Genomic DNA, 8,710 nt, shown 5'->3' on the forward strand with positions numbered 1-8,710 from the left:
GTTTAAAAAAAGTATTTTGCCACTCTTCTTTCCTGCTACTCACAAAGTTCTGCAGTTATGTAAAGTTGTGTAGGCACGTTATTTAGCTCTATTCTGTATAGTTGCTGGCATAGCAGATCCAAGCAGTCTCACCCATTATTCATTCCTTACCTATTAGCATAAACCTGATCAATACTATTGATCGGAGAGGAGACAGCAACTGTATGGCAGTCCTCCTGTCGGTCCAGAGGGATCTCAGAATGCCTAAAACAGCAATACTATCTCTCTAAGGTACACTTCTCTCATTACTTCCCAGCGAGAGGGGTGAGAGTAGCATTGATATGTGTTTAATTAGAGCTAAAAATACACACGCGCTCCGGTCTCCCACGAGAGCTGACACCAATATCTAATTGAATGCATTAAACAAGCACAACAGCACAAAGTTTTCACAAATGACCAATTACTTTCGTACTTGAGTATGTTTTGGAGTCTTGGCTTACTTTGGCATGTTTGTCACTTTCTTTTCTGTCTGTCTTCCTGAAAGTTCTTTTTTTTGATTTAGATTTTTTTCAGACGTGGCCCTGGAAAGCAATGCTTTTTTTTTTTAAATACAATTAAACAAATGCGTTACATTTATAAATGCTGCCGTTATTAGTTCACACGTTTAATGATTAAAGTGACATTCTTGTATAAAAAACATTACTGGACATTTCTTGTTGTAATCAAAAGAGGGCGCTGTTGAAACATTTTAACATTTAAGTTGGTTTAACGAACGATGAATGACAGCTAATGGTAGACACTTAGAGGAAAGGATCTTAAACTTCTAAAATCAGCTCTCATGTACAAAAGTTCATAAGTATCTTTTAAATTTAGACTAGTCATGTTCTACATATTCATATGCTAGTTAGACTGTAATTCTAAACGGGTCAACATGTGAACTGACACAGAATGTTGTCTTACCTCTTTATTAGTCGACAAAATATGGCTAATTGCTCATAAAGTGCCCACATTATGACCCTAAAGGTCCAAAATGTTAACAAAAGCGGTCCTGTGGATCTCTGCTGTGGTGCAGAACTAGTGCCAAATGCACACATAAACTCTCTCAAAATGAGACAAAAGCTGGAATCGAAAAACACAAAAGAGAAATTCAGGGATCAGGACTAAAACAGACATGAAACAGACATGGTCACATGCTACATGCATTCAAGTGTGTGTGTGTGTGTGTGTGTGTGTGTGTGTGTGTGTGTGTGGGAGCATTGCTTTGATTTGAGACCTGTTTCAAATCCTCTCCTCTGTTCGCTTCCCTCCTGTATTTCTCTTTTGTTCTCCTGGGTGGCCCAAGCTTCTCTTCTTTCTACAAATATCCTACTGTCACTGGGCTGTGAACACCATCCTAATCTGTGAGTGTGTGTTTGTGTACAAAGAAAGAATAATGAGAGATTCACATTTATGTTTGCGAGTATTTGTGTGTTTGAACTAGTGTATGATTGTGTATGAGAGTGTGCCTGTGTGCTGTAATTGTATATGTAAGTGTGTGTGTGTGTGTGTGTGTGTGTGTGTGTGTGTGTGTGTGTGTGTGTGTGTGAGAGAGAGAGAGAGAGAGAGAGAGAGAGAGAGAAAGGGGGAGATGCTAGAAAGGTCACTGGGTCCAGTATTTGTATTGTGATGGAAATCATAGGATGTGAGCATACTGCATTCTTCAATAGTGTCTTTTTGTCTTACAGGCTTCAGCATTTTCTGTGCGCTAACAAACATCACAATTTGTTATTTATTCAAAACAAAATTAAAGTAATAAAAAAATAATAAATGGTGTTTTTTCCCCCAAAAAGAATAAAGTAGAATTATGGTGATGATAGAAAAATGAATTAAAATAATAAATTAAATACTGTTTGTATAGCTCTGGACCTAGATTTATTAAATGTTTTGTTTTTCATTCATCTACTTTTATGTTTTTCATATTTGGCTTTCATGTATCAAGATTTGCACTGCAGTCCATACTGGGATCAGAACAATGGACACTGATGGATTGGACTTTTAAAATGAGCCAGTAAGTAAACACCCAGAACACCCCAGCAACCATATAGTACCTTAATTAAAAAAACACTCTGGCGCAACTGCATAGCAGCACTGTAGAGTTTCGGACCACTCATGTTTTCTTCATACAATATAAAAAATCTGTTAATATCTGAATATCAATCTGGATATCTGAGTATAGTCTAATATTTTGCATTCTTGGCTATATTGTTATAATCTATAATCTATAATCCAGTACATGTGTGTGGATATATGTCTGACTCAAGCTAAGCAGCAATTATCCTTGAAACACTTCTAAACTATATCTATTAATCATGATACATGCTGGGCTACTGTAGAGGAATCCAGCAGGGAATTAAATTACGTTTGTGTGTGTGTGTGTGTGTGTGTCCCTTTTCCTTTACCTCGTTCACTTTGTTTTCATACTCTTTATTCAGTTTTATCTTCTGAGTAATGATCCTGCATCTATCTTTTTATTTAAATATATTATAAATAGTACAGTGTAACCTCTTGTTCTTTGTCTTTGTAATGAAAGTCACATCCTGAATACAGTGATAAGTCTCTTTCTGTGTGTGTGTGTGTGTGTGTGTGTGTGTGTGTGTGTGTGTGTGTGTGTGTTTTGTACCCCAGCACACAGAGCCTCCATTTCTGTTGGCTGCGGTGGCGTCTGACAAACAGATGCCCTGGAGGCGTTTTAATGCCGACTGTTGGACTTTGAGTTTTATGTATTAGAACAGCTGCTGCTAGGGATCAGCCAATCACAGAGATGAGCAGTCACCTCCACAGACACCTCACACAGACCCCGGCAGAACCCTGCCACAGCCAATCAGAGACTACATGTGATAGGTCACTACTCCGGGCACATATACCCAAACACACGCACGCATGTTTTATCACATTTTCACTTATTAATGCAAACAAAAATATTATATTATTTATTCTGAACCTGCTGATGAGAAAAATAGCAACTCAATACTTCATAATAAAACAACACACACACACACACACACACACACACACATATATATATATATATATATATATATATATATATATATATATATATATATATATATATATATATATATATATATGAATGAAGGTTTATATGCACATTTCTACCAAAAATGTGGGGTTGCACTTGGAAAGAAGTGCAGAAGTGCGCAGGAAGTTTTCATTTTTTATATTGATCCAGCTGTTTTCACCCACAGCTGAAGGACAAGCTACCACCTTTTCTTCTTGTCCTCTGTCAATCCATCCATTTCAGTCTTAGGCTGGATCGATGAATAGCTCTCTTGAGATAAAAGAGAGTGGTGAGACGATGAAACGAAAGCCAGAGTGACGAACTCAAAGATGCAAAAGTAGTGTGAATGTAGATTATTTTGAATTTGAGAGAATAATATGTAACTGACATATTTCTTTCACGAGAACGGCAAAACGTGCCACTGGTAAAATATTTGATACTTTTGAACGTCCATAGAGACATTTATTTTTTGTTTAACATGACTAACCAGATTAAAGGCTAACCTGCCAGGCAGCAAAAGTCTGACCCCATTGGATAGAAAATGGCTGTGATTTTGCTCCAAATTACTGTATGGTAAGACAAATGGAAATGAAGGCCTGTCTCATTAAGATCCTGGCTATTTTTACTCCTTATTATTAAAGATTAAAACAGACACTAAGGTGAAGGTCACTTTCTAGGTCTTTTACTGTTCATAATATACTGGGACAGAGTTAGTTTTGTTTAGCCACACTTTTGAATGGAATAAAGTCTAGTTTGTTGCTTATTTGGGTAAAAAATGGCAGAAATGCGTGTGGACTTTATGAATTTAGTCTATGCAAAAGTAAAAAGTACAGATAACTTCACATGTAACTCCAGAACAAAGTGAAATATACAGTTCTTGCATTTTAGATAAGAAATAAGACATTAGGTAATCCCTTTAAAGTAAAGACTGTATTTTCAAGGCCATTTCCAGAAATCCGGCCACACACACACACACACACAAACAAACACCAATCTAAACACACAAAAGCTCCTTTAGTTGATGTAACAATCCTTTCAGTATCCTTTGACAAACACTCTTTACGTCCTTTTCCTGTTTCAAAGGGGGCCGTTTCCTGTTGGCGCTGCCACCTAAGCTGTCCAATCTTCCCCTGTCCGCATAGCCTGAGTGGTTTGGTCCACATGGCTCTTATCTTATCTGGAGTAGTCCACACCTTCATAGTGAGGTGATGGAGGGAATGAAAAAATGCAAGGGTCTCCGCATGAACCTGTGAGTTATACACACACACGCACACACACACACACACACACACAAACACAACTTATGAAGTTAAAATATAGCGTGGAGTGATATTGTGCAATAATATATGCAAGAAAGAATGCATTTAGTCAGACAAAAGTGTGTGTTCTTGTCATTATGTTTTACATTTAAATTGCTTTCTTTTATGCTCTGTGTTAGGTCAGGATTTCATTCAGTCACAAAGTACTTGCAGAAATGTCCACACACACACACACACACACACACACACACACACACACACACACACTCCTGAAGCTGATCATAATGCACTTCCACTCTGGAGAGGAAACATATCTCACACAGCCAGAGACACAGACTCAAAGAGACACCAGTTCCTGACACACACATTCACTCTTTACTTAAGGAAAATCACAGCATGGTGGTTTCCGTGTGCTGGTACGGGGTTGAAAGCTCAGCTCCTTTCAGAAATTACTCGACTGTGTACCTCGTGTAATTGTAAATGTACATTTCTGTACAAGCGCGCACATTTCACAAGTGTATATTTTTCTATCTCCCCTCCTGCAGCTGTTCTGCTTCTTTGAAATCCTCTAATTGCACTCGTTTATTCAAATTTAAATATAAACAACTGCTGAATTAAGTTATGTTTTAACTGTAAACCTTATCTTAAGCGCGCACGCAAACAGTTTTCTTCCCTGCCTGTTACATATCGCCACCCTCCGTTGTAGGTACTATATGTGTGGGAAAATGGGTTGTATTATAAAATATTGCTGTACAAAATAGCACGGATATATTATTCATTTAGCCTTTTAGAGCCTTTTCAATGCAAAGAAAAAAAGAACAGTAAAATGTACTCTCAGTACATCCATTTCCCTGACCTCGCTTCTGTCTCCTCTCTGTTGGAACACACACTCTCACACACAGTGTTTAAACAGAGGAAATCCTCTCTTCCCGTTGGCCGAGTGTGTGTTTACTCACAGAAGGACTCCACTACGCTCCAGAACTGAGGTCACACACGGGGTGAAAGGGCACAGTCCCTCACTCCACACTTACACGTACAGTGTGTACCAGACTTCACCTCTCGCACCGAAGCAGTCTATGCCTTCCTACATTACTAAACGCTACGCGCACATTCAAGCGACAAACTGAGCATTAAACATATTAAAAAGTTGTTGACCGTGACTCAAAGGCGCTGTTTAAGGCAGTGACTCTATGTTTTATTTAAAAACTTTACGACTAAAGATTGAAAGAATTGATTTTTTAAAATAACATGATGAACAGTAGAGCAGTCGGCGGTGGGAATTTCTCAGTAACTCTTTGTGCAGGTGATATTGTTACGCCAGTAGACGTCTTGTTGAGTGAGAATTATTTCATCAACTAAACAGGTGAATGCATTAGTGAGTCACTCAATAATTTACTCAAGTGATTCATTCAGAAACACTAATTCAGTCAGGTACAAAGCATCACTACTGTCCGTTGCCCTGGTGAAAATGTCACAGGCAAAACTACGTCTATACTTAATATTAACTTCTTGTTTAACAAACAGTTGTATGCATGCATGTATGTATGCAATATCGCTGCTTGTTACTACAGTTATGTCTCAGAAAGACTAAGTTGTCGTCGCTACTTATGTTTTTTATTTATTTATTTACTTATTTATTTTATAACTGGTTTTCTGACACATCATTACTTTAATTTTAATGTTTAAGTAGTGCAAGGTACTATTTAAGTTTCTGATGTTTTAATATTTGACAACTATATAGACTGTTAAATAATGGATGCAAGCTTTTGGTGAAAATACACCATTTGAATCAAAAATATTTCATTAATGTGAGTAAACTTTAACTGAGCATATTGGCATTCTGCATATTAGGCATAACGTTAAAAATAAATCAGCATTTGAATAATGTTTTTGTTACCAGCGTTTTCTGACTTTTAGTAAATCACTTGTCAAAGAATATATGGTAAAATTTCAATTCATTTGAAATCAAATTGAATTCAATTCAAGTGGGTTTTCGGTTTGTGATTAGAATAGTCTTTGCCTACAGATTGCTGGCTAAACGTCTGATGCATATGACACACTTATCTGGAAATACTTCTGGACTTTTGAAGTCATCATCGGATTGGTTAAAATATACAGGATTTCCGGGAGAAGTGTGCGTCGCGTTCTTTAACGTTCTGCCTGGAAACAAAAATGCCGTGAAGCCAAACTCCCTCACAGAAGAAGAAAGCTGTTGTGTTTACCACTGTGACAATAAGCGCTTATTAGTATCAACCGAACTCTGAATTTTCAAACGTATGTTGAATCTTAAAATATGTCCGAGAGGTTTACACAGTGGTCTGTTACTGTGCCGATATTTCCACACATGATGCACCACAAAACAATATATGATTGGTTGCTTTACCTGTCAGCCATCAGTCTAAAGTTGCACTACAGTCTATAGCTGCACGAATCTATGGTAAGAACAAGCATTAGTATAATGAAAATAATATTAGCAAATAATTGAAATTCTTCACAATAAATTTTAGTTGTTGTTGTCTTTCCCTTTTATTTTAGATTTGCTCTTTACAAAAGTGTTTGCTTGATATATATATATATAGTCTATGACTTGATATGTCAAAAAAATCATTGTCATTCCAAGCAAATAATGTTTTTTTTTTTTAAACATATTTTTATATTACATATATTTGACCCCCTTCCACTGTAAAAATGTAAAAATGAGCTTGAAGAACACACTTCAAGGACTTCAGCCAATGACCAAACTAGCATGTACGTTCTGCGCTTGCGTGAGAGGAAATAACTTTTCATACCAGCTGGTGGCAGTAGTCTATATTTGTCATTGCTTACTGTTTTGAATGTAAATTATGCCGATCATTTTCATGATCATCTTCACATTTTTCATCCATGTTGTTATGAAAATATTCATATAGAATGAACAATCAGTGTGACCTCTTGCACAGTGTTTCTGACGCTGACACAACATACCTACTTGGCTGAAAAGCCGCCAACGGTGATCTGACTAGTTCCAGAACACACAGAAATAACTGGACCAACGGATTCTCATTGACAGCCTGACAGGGCTAACCATCAGTTTGGTCTGTCATGGATTTTACGTGTTTGACATTTATGCCAAACGTTACTGCGTATCACATTTACTAAACGGAGTGTTACAAATATACAGACTTTATTCCAAAATGTTTTTTTGAACCCCCCCCAAAACACACACACACACACACACACACACACACACACACATATACATATACATGACTTTTTAGGTCCATTCTAGGACTCAGCAAGACTCAAAGACAAGTCAGCCCGTTTCAGTTAATCTGGTAGCTCCATGCTAATCACCTCTTTATTTAATTCATTTTCTCACTTATGCCTCCATCTCAATGAACATTGGGTAGCCGCTGAGGTTACTGTGGATCAGATGTCATCCATTAAAGTCCTGGAATAGTCCTCTGATCAGTGTTGGAGTACTGGCAGTGTAAGACCTGCACTGAGATTCCAGTACAGTCATTGAAAAACGTTTAAGAGCTCATAACCTACTTTTCTACTAGTGGTTTGTACAAGGGAGCAGTGGGATCTTCAAATCAATTCATATATTCAGTTTGGTGCACCTTACCTGGTCACGTGATATAATAGGTATACCTGTGAGGTGTAGCAATTTTATAAGGATCTTTAAAAGCCTTTAAAAGAGCTGATCGCTCACTTTTAATAAGGTTATTAATTTCAGTAAGAACTCTGTGCAGTATTTAGCCGCTGGTATGCACTGTGAGGAAAAAAGGATTGAATGTGATTATGAAATAACTACATTACATGCATACTTGGCTTCACTGTTTTAGAAGGGACAGCTAACAGGCACAATGGTTTATGGTTTATACATAATCTAACCCCCAGATATAATCTGATGATGTAAAGGAAGAGGTTTTATGTATGATCTTAACTTTGTCGTGTGCGTACAGTATTGTTTTTTTAAAAAAAGAACTGTCATCACATTTATGGCATTTATGTATGAGCAGTCTTCATTGTCTCACGACTCTACAGAAACGTAAAATCCTGAATAAGAAACATTGACTTTCAGTGGTATTTTTGGAAATTGTAATACAGATTTTTAAACAGTACTTTTATTAATCAAAAGTGACAGTAAAGATATTTATGTTACAAAAGATTTGTTTTGAGCTTTCTCGAAGAGTCTTGCAAAAATTCATCATGATGAAAAGTATTCAATAATCAACAGAGAATCATAAATAATAACTGAGCACCTATCATAAGTTAGCACCAACTCAGCATATTAGAATGATTTCTGAAGTATAGTGTAACAGAAAATTCAGAATTCGCTGGAATTCATTGGCTACATTTTAAAATATTAAAATAAGCACTTCTTTTTTTTAACTGTGTTGCAAAATCACTTTTTTGTAATCAAGCGATA

Source organism: Puntigrus tetrazona, chromosome 1, assembly GCF_018831695.1.
Source record: "Puntigrus tetrazona isolate hp1 chromosome 1, ASM1883169v1, whole genome shotgun sequence".
NCBI classification, from domain to species: domain Eukaryota; kingdom Metazoa; phylum Chordata; class Actinopteri; order Cypriniformes; family Cyprinidae; genus Puntigrus; species Puntigrus tetrazona.